The sequence below is a fragment of the Gopherus flavomarginatus genome, chromosome 1, assembly GCF_025201925.1.
Source record: "Gopherus flavomarginatus isolate rGopFla2 chromosome 1, rGopFla2.mat.asm, whole genome shotgun sequence".
NCBI lineage: Eukaryota > Metazoa > Chordata > Testudines > Testudinidae > Gopherus > Gopherus flavomarginatus.
Window position 1 is genome coordinate 52,434,352 of NC_066617.1, and position 17,187 is coordinate 52,451,538.

The following is a 17,187-nucleotide window of genomic DNA, read 5'->3' on the forward strand; positions in this document are numbered from 1 at the left end:
CCATGTGGCTAACAGCAGGGAACATTTCTGATCAGCCAAACGGCCCAGCAGGAACAGGCACCTCTGAATGTCCCCTTAATAAAATCACCCTATTTCAACCGGGTGACCATGAATGATATCACTCTCCTGAGGATAACACAAAGAGATAAAGAACGGATGTTGTTTGAATGCCAGAAAACACTGGGACCATACACTGTGTTATGCAATGATTCCAGACTATATGCTACTGGCCTGGCATGGTATAAAGTGTCCTACCATGGAGGATGGAATAAGGCTGCCCTCCCCAGAAACCTTTCACAAAGGCTTTGGTATGGAGATTTCCCTGGAGGATTTCCTCTCCAACCCCAGACATGTTAACAGACTTTTCCAGTAGCTGTACTGGCCACGGATGCCAGGGCAAATTAATCATTAAACACGCTTGCTTTTAAACCATATATAATATTTACAAAGATACGCTCACCAGAGGTCCCTTCTCTGCCTGGCGGGTCCGGGAGGCAGCCTTGGGTGGGTTCGGGGGGAGGGGTACTGGCTCCAGGTCCAGAGTGAGAAACAGTTCCTGGCTGTCAGGGAAAATGGTTTCTTCGCTTGCTGTGAGCTATCTTCAACCTCCTCCTCTTCATCTTCCTCATCCCCAAAACCCGGATCCCTGTTGTGTGCTATTCCATTGATGGAGTCAAAGCACAGGGGCGGGGAAGTTGTGGTTGCTTCTCCTAGAATGGCATGCAGCTCATCATAGAAGTGGCATGTCTGGGGCTCTGACCCAGAGCAGCTGTTTGCTTCTCTGGTTTTTTAGTAGGCTTGCCTCAGCTCCTTAAGTTTCACATGGCACTGCTGTGGGTCCCTGTTATGGCCTCTGTCCTTTATGCCCTTGGAGATTTTTTCAAATGTTTGGGCATTTTGTCTTTTGGAATGGAGTTCAGCTAGCACGGATTCGTCTCCCCATACAGCGATCAGATCCTGTGCCTCCCGTTCGGTCGATGCTGGACCTCTTTTGTGATTCTGGGACTCCATCATGGTCACCTCTGCTGATGAGAGCTGCGCTCACCTGCAGATTGCCACGCTGGCCAAACAGGAAATGAGATTCAAAAGTTCGTGGGCCTTTTCCTGTCTACCTGGCCAGTGCATCTGAGTTGAGAGTGCTGTCCAGAGTGGTCAGAATGGAGCACTCTTGGATAGCTCCCAGAGGCCAATACCATTGAATTGTGACCACCCCACCCACACTACCCCAAATTTGGCCCGGCAAGGTCGATTTCAGCGCTAATCCCCTTGTCAGGGGAGGAGTACAGAAATCGATTTTAAGAGCCCTTTAAGTCGAAAAAAAGTCTTTGTCGTGTGGACGGGTGCAGGGTTAAATCGATGTAACGCTGCTAAATTCGACCTACTCATAGTGTGGACCAGAGCTAAGATTCCCGTAAACCCTAGGTCCCAAAACAGGTTTCAACCACTCCTCATCTCTTCTTGCTGGAAAGCTACAGCTCCTGTTACAATATGTTCTGCCCTAGAAGCAAGACAGCTGGTTCACTGTAAACCAATTGCTACAAACTATTTATCTTACCTGGGCTACATCTTTAAAGGGAATTTCCAGAGATTGAATTTGGCATTGATTACATGGTTATTACTAAAAAAAAACAAGGAGTCCTTGTGGCACCTCAGAGACTAACATATTTACTGGGGCATAAGCTTTCGTGGGCTAGAACCCACTTCCCATTAATGTTGCCGTACTCCCCAGATCTAAACAAAAATTGTGGGGCTGATTCTTGTACCTTCACCAAGCTGTGCCCCTTCAGCTTGGTGTTCTCCCATTTCCCAAATTGGGAGAGAGGCTGACGGGCTAGTGTTTGGCTTTCTTGATTGTTGCCTCCGTCTCTCTCTCTGTTCTCCTCTGTCCTCAGTTTCCATGTGTTCTCTCTCTCACACAGACAGACATCAGCCTCTGGTCACAATAACCACTGGAAACTTCCCTTTCCCTGCTATTAGTTTCTGGGCAGACTCTTTGGCTTTGTTTTAGCTGTGACCCCTTATGACTATCTAAGTGGAGGATTCATTCACACATCAGTATGAATGAGGTTTTAACACAGTCCATCACAAGGCTACACCCAGCTCACAATGGTAATCAATCACAATTCCACTAACTCATCTAGCAGCTACTTAGCTGTAGTATGAAAAAATATACTACAATGTTTAAAGCTTAGCAGGACTTGGTCTCATAAGCATTTGTAACAGGGAACCCTCTCCGTTCCTGCCTTTGTCTGTGCTCACAGACCAGTGGGAGACTCTCTGTTTGCAAACACTACATGTGGTTTATTAACAGTAACCCCCATTACCTTTATGGCATTGTGCAGCATCTTATTTGCAACAGCATATCATCCTTCGCCCATACATCAAGGATAGAAGAGGTGGGAAATCTCTCTCTTGGTTCTAACTCTGAGACACTGGCTCTCTCCCACTGGCACATCCTTCCTATGCCTTTTCTAGGTTAATGGGTTAGTTAGCTTTGTAGCTCTCTACAGCCCAGCCTCAATCTATCAGGCACAGCTATCACATCAGGTTTACCCCCAGGCAGCTAACTGACATTGCAGTGACCAGGGTGCTAGTTCAGCTCTGTTGCCCAGCACTCTGTCACAGCATTCTTGATTTTTGTTGTTGTTGTTGCAACGTAGCTACTATCACTAACCAATAGGGTAGATGCAAGTAAGAAAGCTGCTGAAGAGTACATTTTCCCAGCATATTACATTTACAAAAATGCTTATGCTAAATAACAGTCTAGAGTGTAAAATTCACAGTGTCCAGCAGCCCACAAAATATCTTACTTCGTGATGTGGTGGTGTTGATGGTTGCATATTTGCCTGCTTTGTAGCATAACAATACAGAGAATCATAGAAATGTAGAGCTGGAAGGGATCCCAAGAGGTCATTTAATCCACCCATCTCCTCCACTACCCCATGCTGAGACAAGATTAAGTCTACCTAGACCATCCCAGATAGATGTTCAATGACAAGGATTCCACAACCTCCCTAGGCAACCTGTTTCAGTACTTATCTCTCCTTACAGTTAGCGTTTCCTAATATCTAACCTAAATCTCTCTTGCTGCAAATTAAGCTCATTGCATTTTTCCCCTCCCTTAGCAGACATGGAGAGCAATTAATCACCCTCTTCACATATTTGAAGACTGTTATCATGTGCCCCCTTAGCCTTCTCTTTTCCAGACTAAGCAATCTACTTTCAACCTTTCATCATAGATGATGTTTTCCAAACCTTTACTATTTTTGATTTCCTCTGGATTCTCTCCAACTTTCACCTCATTCTTAAAGTGTGGTCCCTATATCTGGACACAGTTCTCTAGCTGAGGGCCCACCAGTGCTGGGTAGAAAGGGAAAATTACCTCCTGTGTATCACATACGGCACTCCTGTTAATACATCCTAGATGTGTAAATATATGGGATGAAAACCTCATATAGAAACAAGTATAACACCTCTGCAGTGCAGTGAGGGATATTTTTCACAAGCTAAAGTAATGAGTGTTACCTCATCTCTCTTTTCGGCTATCCCTCAATGTAAGGATGATGTCTGCCAAGGGGTTTCATTGGTGGGTTTTTAAGTGTCTGAGGAGCCCAATTCATGCCCTGCAGATGTCCCACAGAAGTGACAGATGTAATCTTAAGGGAGACATAATTGTTGGCTGAACTGTTGTGCCCCTTCTTTCCTCCTTTGTCATTTCTCTGTCTCATGAGCATGTCTCTCCTCAAAGTGAGCTGTGGCTTGATATATGGTGTGGTGCCACTGTGCTCTGTTCCGTGCTGAGTTTTCCCAGTTTGTTGAGGTGCTGCCTCCCTTTTTAAGGCATGCTTTCAGTATGTCTTTGAAGTGCTTCTCCTGCCCTCCGCAAGCCCTTCTTCCCTGACTTAAACTGAGTGAAGAGTACTTGCTTCAGGAGGAAAGTGTCAGGCCTATGTACACAGTGGCTAGCCCAACACAGCTGATGTTTCATTACCTGTGCCTCTATACTGCTGATGTTGGCTACAGAGAGAACGCTGATGTTAGTGTGTCAGTCTTCCCAGCCAATCCTGACAATCCTCCTGAGGCAGCGCTGCTGGAACCACTCCAGCTGCTTGAGATGTTGTCTATAGGTTACCCAGGTCTCACACCCATAGAGAAGGGTGGGGGTGACAACTGCTTTGTAAACCAAGATCTTAGTGCCTGTTTGTGGATCCCTGTCATTGAAGACTCATTTGAGTAGTCTTCCAAAAGATGTGCTGGCAAAGTGGATCCTGTATTCAATTTCTGTGTCAATGCTGGCTGTTTTGGAGAGGTGGCTGCCAAGGTATGGAAAATGGTCCACATTTTCCACCGGTTCTCCGTCAATGGTGATTTGTGGAGCACGAAGAGTAGTTTGTGCATATGAGGGCTGGTAGAGTACCTTGGTTTTCCCAATGTTGAAAGAGAGAGAGAGACTCAGGCTGTGATGGGCATCTGCAAAAAGATTTAGGGTGCTTTGCAGGTCGGCCTCTGTGTGTGCGAGAATGAGGCAGTCATCTGCATATTGAAATCAGTGATGCCAATTCTTATGATCTTAGATTTAGGTTGGAGATTGAGGAGTTGGCCTTCCATACAATACTCAATCTCAATTCCATAAGGAAGGCAGTCATGAATGAGAATCAGGATCATGGCAAAGTAAATAGAGAAAAGTGTTGGAGCAATGACACAGCACTCCTTTGCACCAAGGTGAATGATGAATGGTTATGTTTCTGAGCTGTTGTACAGAATGGTGGAAGTCATCCCATCATGGAGTAGTCTGATGATGGAAATGAATTTCTGTGGACAGCCAGACCTACACAGCACCTTCCATAGGGCATCACGATTAAGAGTCAAAGGCCTTGGTTAGATTGATGAATGCCATGAACAGTTCCCAGTGTTGCTCTCTGCACATCTCCTAAATCTATCATGCCATGAAGATCACGTCAGTTGTGCCTCGGGATGGCCTGAAGCCACACTTGATTTGAGGAGGAGTTCCTCAGCAAGGGGGAGGAGGTGGTTTAGTAGGTTCCGGGCAAGGATTTTCCCTGCAGTGGAGAGGAGAGCAATAAAAATTTGTCCTCTTTCTTAAATATTGTAACAATGTTGGCATTCTTTAAGTCAGGTTGAATTTCTTCAGGTCCAGATTTTGTTGAAGAGTTGGCAAAGTTTGTGCTCAAGCATTCCGCCAGCTTTAAGACCCTTAGCTGGGATGCCATCTGGGCCTGGTGCCTTGTGATTTTTTTGTCTGGCTGATGGCATGCTGGACTTCCTCAGAAGATGGGGGATCAGCAAGGTGTGACATTGCTGAGTGTCGTAGAATAAACTCGACGGTGTCTTCAGAGACTGTGTATTCTCGGTTTAGTAGGATCTCAAAGTGCTCCTTCCAGCATTGTTTAATGCCTGCATTGTCCCTGAGGAGGGTGGATTGTAGAGTCAAATACCTTGATTTTAAAAGCTATTTAAGAATTTTATGACCAATAACAACATTTAGAATTATGTTTGGTAAGGTAAGGCCAATCAAATTTTTTGCTTTGGGGTTTATGCTGATCTCTGCAGGGGCCAGGAAGGATCTTTCCCCTCATGTAGAGAATTACATAATTTGCTACATGAATTATGCTTTATTTCCCTTCTCCTTCTTATGAAGCTTCAGCATTGGCCACTGCCAGGGGGAGAAAATTGGTCTTGATGGATCAAAGGTCTCATTTGAATCACAAATCTTATCTTCCTGGGGTCCTGTCTGACATAAAACATTACAGTGGCATAGCTGCATCACTGTAGCACTTCAGTGTAGACGCTATGTACACCATTGGAGGGATTCTCCCATTGGCGTATGCATCCATCAACTAGCACTATGTACATGGAGACAATGGCTATGTCTACACTAGAGAGCTTAAAGAGGCACGGCTGTACCAAGGCAGCTGCACTGCTGTAAGATCTCTCATGTCTCCCATCAACATAATTAAACCACCCGCAAAGAGTGTCAGTAGCCATGTAAGCAGGAGAAGCTCTCCTGACGACATAATGCTGTCCACACCGGCACTTAGGTTGGTGTAACTTATGTCGCTCGGGGGGCGGGGGGTATGTTTTTTTTCATACCCCTGAGTGACATAAGTTATACTGACATAAGTGGTAGCGTAGACATAGCCTTAGGCTGGCTTAACTACACCGCTCAGAGGTGTGAATTTTTCATACCCATGACCAACATAGTTAAACCAACCCAGTTTTCTGGTATAGACCAGCTGTAGGACTGATCAATACAAAGGCCTACAGTTCAATATCTCACAACAATAAAAAGGCTTGCAATACTGAAGGAATCAGAATGGCAATATAACTATCACTGAACAATACTTCAGAAGGTGGTTGTCTTGGGAAAAAAAAAAACAATGTCCAAGAAAATTCTAAGTATTCTATGGGAAGAGGTTTTACAATCATAACTAGTAATACTTGGCACTTCTTATAGAGCCTTCAATCAAAGAGTCTAAGTGTTTACAAATATTAACGAGCTGTCTGTCAATGCTTCTATGAAGTAGGTAAGACCTATTATTCCCATTATAGACTCATAGACTTTAAGCACAGAAGGACCATCATGTTCATCACAGTGGGGGAAATTAAGGGATAGAGAGATTGCCAAAGATCACAAAAGAACTCTGTTGTAGACCTGGGTATAGAACCTAAATATCCTGACTCCTGGTCCTATGCTTTACCCACAAGTCCATCCTCCTTTGTTGGTGATACTGTAAACACCATCAACAGGGGGAATTTTTCCTACTCAGTCAGCATTGAATCAGTTCAGGACATTGTGTTCCTAAAGGCTCTGTCTTTCTAATGAAACGTAAAACCGAAGTCCTGGCCACTCATCACCTGAAAACAGTGCAGAAGTAAGGGTGGCAACAATGTGACCCCCCACACACACTATAGCCATCTGACACCACCCCCGATGGCCCCCTAAAACCGTGAAATTTCAGATTTAAGTATCTGAGCTATGAAATTTAAGATTTTTAAAACCCTATGACCATGAACTTGACTAAAATCGACAGTGAATTTGGTAGGGCCCTAGCTATAACAGAATGGTTATCAGATCAAATACCTGGTAAAGTTATTAGACGAATTTAGCGTGTTTGTGCACTGTAAATGACTCAGACAGTTTTCTTGCATTTTTTCCATGGAATAATGTTTGCTAATAATTTTTGAGAGGCAGCATTGTCTAGTGAATAGGGTACTGAATGGGCAGTCTTGAGACCTTGGATTTATTCCCGGCTCTGTCACTGACAAGCTGCATGAGCTTGGAAAAGTCACTTCACCTCTCAGGGTCTCTATTTCTCCTCACGCCTTTTGTCTGTCTTGCTAATTAGACTGTAATCTTTTTGGGGCAGGAACTCTCTTACTATGTGTTTTTAACTTCTAGCATAATGGGATCCCACTTTTAATTTGGGCCCCTAGCCACTACTATAATCTAAATATATAAATCTTGGTCTGCTCATGAGCAGTTCATTTCATGCATTCTGTATCCAAAATTCAAAACCTGAGCTGTCTTGCTTAGTTTTGATTTTGCTATATAACAGGTGGAATTATTTCTATTTCCTGATAGGCAGAGTTAACTTTTAGGATCAAGTTTCTAGAGCAAACACTCACAATTTCCTTTCGAAAAATATTCTCTAACATTTGCTTAAATTCCATTCACTATTTCCATGAATATTCAAGCAAGTATTCTTGGAAATATTTTAATTTTTGACCTGCTCTGTTTGTCATTTTCCATCCCAGAGTTAACAATTTCAAGTGGTGGACACTATATTAATGTACTGTAAGGTCCAATTTTAAAAATGTCAGTTAATAGGGAAACATTGCAAATAGTCACTAGGCTGTCTTTGTGCACTACTGCCTTGGGCCTCAATCCTGCAATCACTTATGCAAGTGTTTAAGATTAAGCAAGTGAGTATCATGAAAACCTACTAAATGGGACTAATCACACACTTAAGGTGAAGTGTTTGCAAGTCTGGAGCTTTAGTCTGAACCTGAATTTCCTGCTCCTGGTAAAAACAGAAAGGTGTTATATGAAAGAGTAATTGTTCTTCTAAAACAAAAAGGTTTGCAACATTAAATGAACCAGATAGAACCCAATAGCAATATACCTGCTACTTTAAAAAGGATTATTTTTTTTTATAAAGGTGACTTTACAGGAAAACAGATTAGTCCTGGTGATGCCCTACTGGTTTTAGAGGAGATATTAACAGAAAAGCGATCTTTCAGTGAAGTATTGTATTCAGGGCTGGCTCCAGGGGTTTTGCTGCCCCAAGCAGCCAAAAAAAAAAAAAAAAAAAAGCCACGATCGTGATCGCTATCTGCGGCAATTCAGCGGGATATCCTTCATGTGGGAGTGAGGGACCCTCCACCGAATTGCCACCGAATATCTGAAAGTGCCGCCCCGCTCTGGAGTTGCCACCCCAAGCACCTTCTTGATAAGCTGGTGCCTGGAGCCGGCCCTGATTGTATTGAGTCAATAGTGTTGTCCAAATCCAAGTAAACCAAATAATTGTTTTACCCCTATTCTTAGATAGTGTGGGGATTTCCTCCATTACAATCAATGTCCCATGCAGTGCATATGCTACGGATGGAGGACATGATACAGCTATAAGGATAATTGACACAGATACCAAACTTTAGTTCACAAAGAAGATTAAACAACAGATACAAATTCTGCTTACAGGAAGGGGAAGCCATAGTCCTTTCCTTGGCCAGGGACCTCTTGCAGAAAAAGTTAACATGAAGCAAGGTAGTCCAACAAGTCCCTTGATAATCCCGAGATTAGTTTGGTCATTGGCACCTTGGGCCTTCCATTTGACTCAGGTTATAAGTCATATAATGTTCTGTTATAGCAAAAGACTGTGAACTATCACCAGAACAACCACTGACATCGCTGAGCCAATAAGAACCACGCACCAGACAGGACAAAAGTCTAGTGGGTTTTGATAACATCCTCTGGTTTGGAATAAACATACTTATCAATTACACAGCCTAGTCACCAGGGAGAAGCAGATCCCTTTCTCCCCATTTTCAGCCTAACTTGGAAATTTGAAAACTTCAGATTGTACAGAATGTGGCTGACCGCTTATTGGTGTGGTTCTTGATATAGAGTAGGGGTGGCCAAACTGCATCTCGTGAGCTGCATGCGGCTCTTTTACAGTTGTGAAGCCCCACACTGTCCTCCCCATTCTCCGCCAACTAGACTTGGGGGAGAGGTGCTTGAGACTTCTGCCCTGTGGTGGAGTGGTGGGGCGAGGGGCTTCTGCCAGAGACAACTGATGCCTGCTGAGAGTTGAGGGGCACAATTTAAAGGTCTGCCCCCCAACAGCTTGACTCATGCCCCCCTTACCCTCAGTGGCCCCTTCCTGCAGCTTCCAGGTGTTAGCTCTGCATGCAGAAGCAGTGGCAAACAGCTGGGAGCTACAGGGAGGGGATGCTGCTTTAGCTGCATGGAAGAGGCACCAGCTAAAACAGCAGCTCTCCCTGCAGCTCCCAGCCAGTGCCTATCTCCACAGCCACAGCTCCCAGCTTGCTAGCTCCAGCAGCTGCCATGCAGAGATGGGGTGCAGCAGCACCATGTGACCGAGCAGGGCCAGCAAACCCTGGCAAAAATCTCCAGAGGCATGTCACCTCATGTGACCCCCCCGCCCCCCGCATCACCTCTGGCATCTGCACAGCAGGATTGAGTTCTTGGGACTTCAGCCCACAAGGTGTGCCTGCAGGGGCTTAGGGCTTCAGCCCTCAAACTTCTGAAGATTGTTGTATGCAGCTCAGAGGATCAATAAGTTTGGCAACCCCTGATATAGTGCATATTATACCAATGGTCAATAGATTCCAGTTCATTTTTGAATGGGATTCAAGTCGACAGTTTTGATTCATAAATCTCTTTGTGGTTTGGGTCCTGGCTTCTTTTAACTGTAGACTGGCTTTTTCCTTGTACTCTTTTTGGTAGGTTGAGATCAGCTGAAGAGCTCAAGATGACTGTATGTCTTGTATGGTTAAGGTAGGGTATTTTCAGTAGTGGGACTTCGGCTATGACATTCACTTCTCCCTTGATCCAAGAGATTTCAGGCTGATGGCTTTCAGGGCACAGTGCAAAGTTTATCTGTTCACTCAAACTTTTTTAAATGGAGTGGATTAATCGGGGTTTTTCCCCTAGGACTGAGAGTTTTTAGTACTCTTGATATTTTGTAAATGTCATTGATTTATGGTAAATTGGGTTAAAGTTATGATAGACACACTATTATTATAATACATTATTATTAGTATTATAATAATACTGGAGGCTCCAAACTGAATGAGAGCTCAGTAGTTCTAGGCACTCTGCAAAGTAAAAGACAAGCATATTCCCAAGCTAAGCAAGAGTTGGCCCCTCCAAAGAAACCTATGATGTTGCAAGAAGTGGTGCTGGATATTCAGTAAGTGGCACTTTTCCAGTGGGTCAAAACTGACTGAATGATTCAGTGCTGGAGCCCTGTGCTGCTGGACGTGCAGTCTTTCAAATGAGATGTAAAACTGAGGCCCTAATGATCTGTGGTTACTAAAGACAACAGCCATATTAATTTCAGAATCTACGCCATCAGAAGGTGATATAGATCTTCTTATTGGACCCCTTCTAATGGAAAATTTGCCGAGGAGGGGAAAGAGGAGGAAGTTGTGGTAGCACAACTACATTCTGCTCACCTAAAATTTGCCTTACAATTTCATTAGATATGGCATTTTCCCCACTTTCTTTTGTAAACTGTTGTATACTATAGCTCATTCCCTGTTAAAGAGCTGTCAAATTCCACCCTAGCAAAGGTTTCATTTCTGACCTAGATGAAGTGACATTAAAGTAAGATTGTGGCATTTAGCCCCTAGCCAACATTGGGGCCAGTATGGAAGCACTCTGCCTTAAAAGGAGGTATAATCCTTCGCCAGTTTATCGGGGATGCAGGAGAAGCACACACACACACTGCACCGTAACTTTTGACGATGCAGAACGTTTGCCTCTGCATTTGACCAACTCTGCAGGCCATTTTATTTTTAATCAGTTAGTTTTAGGTTTAAAATAATAAAGACATCTACTCAAGGCTCTAGGGACCTTAATATTATCAGTTATACAACAAGTAAAATTAAATCTCAGCAGCATTAAAACCATCAGTTCCTCAGAAACTCAGCCAGCCCACCACCAAATCCCTCATCCAGGAAGCATATACTCAAACCCTCTCCAAAATTCTTTCAGACAGATGTCTTTTTCAGCAAGTTTAGAAAATGATAAAATTCAGGCCGTTATGGAGAGAGGGGGAGTTGGAGCATGGCCCTGCCTCCTTCCAACCCTCTCCTCTTTCCCTTCGGGGGAATTTGTGCCATGGGAGGGGGAAAAGTGAAGAAAATGATCTCTGCTCCTCCCTGAGTTCAAAGTTTGCTGCTGTCCTGAGCCATTGTGTGGGTTGCTGAAGTATTCAAGAAGTTTCTTTGCACCCTGCTAACCCCACTGCACACACATGCAAAAGCTAGGGACAATCTGGTCTATCATTTGTAAACATAATGCAGTATATTATTAAAACTTGTCTGAGATTTGTGCAACTAAAATCCTTTTCAACTGAAGAATTACAATTCAGGATTTGATAACAGAGGTAATAAGAGTTTTGAGGCTTTGCATTATATTCGAAAGCTTAACTACATTGATGTAGTAAATTCAAACTTTGAATGAAATCTTGGAATCACTATCGAATTTACAACTCAGTGTTAGTTCCTCATATCGAAGTCAAGTGAAAGTGAGTGTATAGCATGACATAAGATCAAGCATCAAGCCCTTACAGTGGTATTTTTGGATATAGTTATAAAAAAAGTTCAACATACGAGTATATGGAATTATATCCAGTACCTGGATGGATTGGTGAAGAGACTAATGCCTATTAGCAATAATGAGAGCAAGGAAGAGATCCATGAAAAATCCTTCAAAGTCCAGATGAGGTTTGATTCTCCTTTGACTTACATCACTATAAATCAGGATTAAATCCACTGAAGTCCATGGAGCTACCCCGTGTGAATCTGCTGTAATGGAGAGAAGAATCAGTCCCAAACTTTGATATATAGTTTATTAGATAACGTAGCAATGGCAGTTCTGTCTGTATTCAATATAAAAAATCATGGGCAGGATAAGTTACCAGCATGCCTTCTTACTAAGTTTCCGTCAAATTAAAAAAAGGTGCGATACCTTTCAAAGTCCTGAATCCTGTAAAATATGCAACTGACAGAAAAATGTGCAGCAAATTTGTATCTACTGTGTCTAAATTTAGGTTTCTGAGATAGTATGTTTAATGTTATTTAGCTAGGATGAATCTACCCTGGAGGATAGGTCCATCAATAGCTATTAGCCAGGATGGGCAGGGTTGGTGTCCTTAGCCTCTATCTGCCAGAAGCTGGGAATGGCAGACAGCGAATGCATCATCTGATGATTATCTATTCTGTTCATTCCCTCTGGGGCACCTGGCATTGGCTACTGTCAGAAGACAGGATATTGGGCTGGATGGACGTTTGGTCTGACCCAGTATGGCCGTTCTTATGATTTTATGTTCTTATGTACCTAGGAGCTGTAAAAAGTATTTGTGCTCTTTATGTCCAGTGAAGCTAGTTCTTACAGGTTTATTTAAATAGTATTGGGAATCTTGAGGAACAGTTCAAGATGAAGTGTATTATGGCAGATTATTTGAGTTGATGTTAGAAATATTTATTTAAAGCGTCCTGAGAACATTTGAAAACCATTAATTATGGAAGTTTTTCTTACGAAATTTAGTGACTGCTAGATTGACGAAAATTGCAAACTCAGTTTATCTATTAGTGCACGTAACAGATACAGCTCAAGAAGCGCCGGGGCAGATTTTTTCACAGGGCTCACATATGTGCCTCAACCGTGATCCTGGGTGACTGCTTTTTAGGGATCTCAGAGTCAGGCTAGTTTAGTTTCCATGCTCATTATTATATTCCTTGGATTAAAGATACTACATAAAATAAGTGCAAAATGTTATCATCATTAAATCCTTTACTTAATCTACCAACCAGGATGTCAATTAATGCCAAGTATGATAGTAGGTTGTGTGTTGAGAAACACCTGTCTTTCAGAAATTGGACTGACAACATCAAATTATTTCACATAGGCTACTGAAGAGCTGTCAGAGGTCAAACAGTTTTGGTCACATCCAATCTGTTCCAAATTTGAACTGGTAACAGATGTAAAAGTTCCATATCTCAATACCAAACCCCTGGGCCATATATTCCCCTCCATAAATACAGTGATAGTGTTGTCTCCAGATGGCAATACTTGTCTGTGTTGGCCTAATCTAGATTATAAAACTTTATCCTTAAAATCTAATGAAAACAAACTAAGGAATAAGTGGGCAATTTGGTCCGATGAGTAAAACTGCACTTAGGTAGTCATTTTCGAGACAGGTGAATAGGAGTTTTCTAAAATTGTTTTTGTCTCCTTTATTTTTTCCTTAGGGTGTCTTTCTTTCATTCATAGGCTTAAGTTTTTCTAACCCACAAAAAGGTAATGGATATTTATAATTTAGTTTCAAAAAGTAACGAAAATTTGTATAGTACACTGATGAGAGCTTATATCTAGAGCTGACTGAAAATGTTTCAAAACTTTTTTTCCATTGAAAAATGCCATTTCACTGAAAGAGAACTGTTTTGCGGAAACTTATTGGTTTTGACAAATTTTGTTGAGAAGGTTATGACAGGTACGGCACTTCCCTGAACAAACCTTACTGAATTAAGTTAAACCTTATTGAATTAAATGTAAGTATTTTAGGAGCTCAGTGCATTAAAAATACAAATGTTTATGTGGTATCATGGGATTGTATGTAACTTGTCTGGGAGACCTAACTAATGTAAACTTTGGGAAGTGTTATGAGCATCAAAGGACTCTTAAACAGTGGCCTAAAACAAGAATTAACTGTTAGTTGAGTAGTTTTCCTAGGAAATACTTGGGAGGAGGGGAATGCAAATACCCAAAAGGCCCATGTCATGACCCATAGGGTTTTAATCTGGGCCCGCATGGCTCATGGGAGCAGCTAGATGCTAACTCTCCATCTAGAAACCTATTGACTACCCAGGGACCCAGGAAGCCCAGCTTCGGTGTGAGGCTTCACCCCGAAGTCTGATTGGCAGAGTGCTAGAGTGGCTGATTGGCCCACTGGCCCTACTTAAGCCAGCAGCAGGAACAGGAGGCTGCCTGAACAACTGATCTTGGCTCTTCTCTGGGCTGTGTACCTTGTGCCTCCTGCTTCCTCTTCCCCTCTCTCAGCTTGATTTCCTGACATCTCAACCTGGCTTGACTCCTGGCATCTGACTGTGGTTCCCACCCTCCAGTTCTTCTCCTGTCATTGACCCTCTGGTGTCCTGACCGAGCCTGACTCTGGTTCCCACCTCATTGTTCTGATCTCCAATTTGTCTCCTGCTTCTGATTTTCCAATATCCTAACCCAGCTGACTGTTGACTCATGTCTAGTGATTGTGGACTCTGGCTCTGACTACGATGTCTGGCCACCCACGACTCAGCCATGTCAGCTTTTTCAGACTACAATAACCCCACAAAACTGATTGATTGGAAAGGTTACAGCCCAAAGGAATGCACTTGGGAGCCAGCTGAAAATGGTCATATTCCTGCCCTGGTTCAGGCCTTCCACAGGAGCTACTCTGAGAAGTATAGACACACCTTAAATAGAGGGCACCCCTAGATGAGGGATGATGTCAGAACCCAGGGGTCTCAAACCCAGGCTCACAGTGTTCGGCCAGGCCTCCACCTGGCAGCCTACTAATGGTAGCTTACCTGGAACCCATGAAGCCCATCCCATTGTGAGGTTCCACCCCGAGGGCCAATTGGCAGAGTCCCAAAGCAGCTGATTGGCCCACTGGCCCCACTGAAGCCAACAGCAAGAACAGGAAGCTGTCTGAATAAGTGGAGTCCACCCTGCTCTAGACTGTGTGTGCCTTGTGCTTCCTCCTTCTGCTTAATTTCCTGGAATCCTGACCCGGCTTGATTCCTGGTATCTGACTTGTGGTTCTGACCTCCAGTTTGTCTCTTGCCTCTGACCCCCTGGTATCCTGACACAGCCTGACTCTGGTTCCTGAATCACAGTTCTGATCTCCAGTCTGTCTCCTGCTTCTGACCTCCCAGTATCCTGACCCAACTGACTCTTGATCCTGTCTCATAACTGTGGACTCTGTCTCCAACTTCTAGGCTGGCTGTCATGACCTCGCTGGGAAAGAGTAACTCGCAGATTCATGTGTGTTCTTGTTCTGAGCAAAAGGAGTTATGCATATGTAACCACAGCAAAACCCCTGTGTGGAGTTTGAAGGATGGTTCATTTGCTAGAGCCCTTGTTGGAGTCGGGGTGATTTCTCATAAGCTTATTAGCTTGTGTGTAGGTTCTTTTATTGCTTTAGTGTGTTTTCTCTGTAATGCTTTCAGCTTAAGAATAAATGTGCTTACATAGGTAGAGCTTTGCGGTAACTTAACTGTGGCCATTACACTATTTACCATCTCTGAGGAAGGAAGGCAAATCAGGCCTGCTTAGGCAGTCTGACTTTGCTGGGGAATTCACAGAGTAGGCTGGAAGCTGCAGGGGCAGCAAGTTTTATGGGACCATGATCCCCGGGCTCCAGCAAATTCAAGGCCCCAGGAGCCCGGCTCCAACAAAGTTCAAGGTTGGGTCTCTGCCCCAGCCCCACCTGCTTCCCCCGAGTTGACTCTGAGGAGTAGGGGCTTATCCTGGCTGGACCTCCTGAGCAGCAGCCTTGGGGGGCTTGGGTGAGTGTCATGCTGGGGGGGCTCAGGTGGGGGCCCCCTCCCCCAAAGCTCACTGCTGCTGGTGGGGAGAGGGCTGGGGGAAGTCCTCTCTGGCCCCCAGCCCCGGGGCAGCTTGCCTGCTGAACCCCAAACTTCTCATCCCCAACCCAGCCCAATGCCCCACACACCCGCCCGAACTCCAACCCTCTGTCTCAGCCCAGAACCTGTACCCAACACCCCAAACCCCCTCCTTCATCCCAACCCCCATCCCAGCCCAGAGCCCGCACCCAGCACCCAAACTCACTCTCAGAGCTCGCACCCTAAACCCCATCCGCCATCCAATCTCCTTCCCAGAGCCTTAGGCAGGAGTGTGTGAGGGGGAGGCGGGACTTGGACCCATTCTGGGCACCACGGAAAATTATACAAACCTGCCACTCCTGGGAAGCTGTGCAGCCTGGAAATACTGTGGTCATGAGGGAGAGAGATGTATGTCTTCACCCAGGAGAGGTGATGGCTGGGGTTCTGGAAGCCTGAGAGTGGGTGACCTTGGTGGACCATAGAGGGGGAATCCAGGTGCAGTTGTCCTGAACTGTGATGAAGGTTTCTGAGGTTCAGGATGAGAGAGAGAGAGAGAGAGAGCACATGGTGGTTAGGACACTCACTTGGGATATAAGCAATTCAGCTTCAAATCCCTACTCTGCCTGACACAGGGACTTGAATATGTCTTTCACATCCCACACAAATGCCGTAACCACCTGTCCATTGGCTATTCTGTGGTGGGTGTATTGCTGAATTTTCACAATTTCAGAAGGTCTCATTTTCACTCCACATTATGATGAAGACAAATTTCAATCCTTAAATTTTGTTGTGAAACAGAACTGTTATTTTGAGGCTAGCCCTATATATACCTCTCAGAAAACTTGCAAGAAACATACAGTGCCACCATAATTCATCTTTCCAGTACCTGCAGGTTAAAAACTACTCTTATTAACTGAGGCCCAGGATATCCAACTAGATCTCTGCTACAGACTAAAACCATGCTAATTGAGAAAGTAGGTTGTTTTATAAAAGCATTAGAACTTGCTCAATAATAACGAAGGTCCAGCCCATATGGCAGATTAAAGAAAGAGGTGGATCCAGGAGCTCTGGAAAGAACAGGAAGAGAGTTGGAAGATGAAGAAAAAATATGTCTTGATCCTCAAAAGATTTCTGTGTGCTCTAAGAGAGGTTTTAAGACCGTTGTATCATCCTTTGTGGTATCTAACTGATGTTCGAGCTGGTGTACCCTGCAATTAGTTGGAATATGGTGGGAGAGAAAAAGGGACAGGGTGGGGTGAAGAATATGCTGTCTCACATGTGTGATTGTCAAACTAT

At 44.0% G+C, this 17,187-nt stretch overlaps 1 protein-coding gene across 1 annotated transcript in view; it reads right to left on the reverse strand.

Moving 5' to 3' along the window:
• Nucleotides 1-11,940, reverse strand: part of FOXP2 (forkhead box P2) — a 674,789-nt gene extending 662,849 nt beyond the window's left edge. Inside the window, exon 1 of the mRNA XM_050936167.1 lies at nucleotides 11,906-11,940. The gene's annotated coding sequence lies outside the window, so the exon portion shown is untranslated. The remainder of the gene's footprint in view (nucleotides 1-11,905) is intronic.
• Between the last annotated feature and the right edge of the window lie 5,247 nt (nucleotides 11,941-17,187).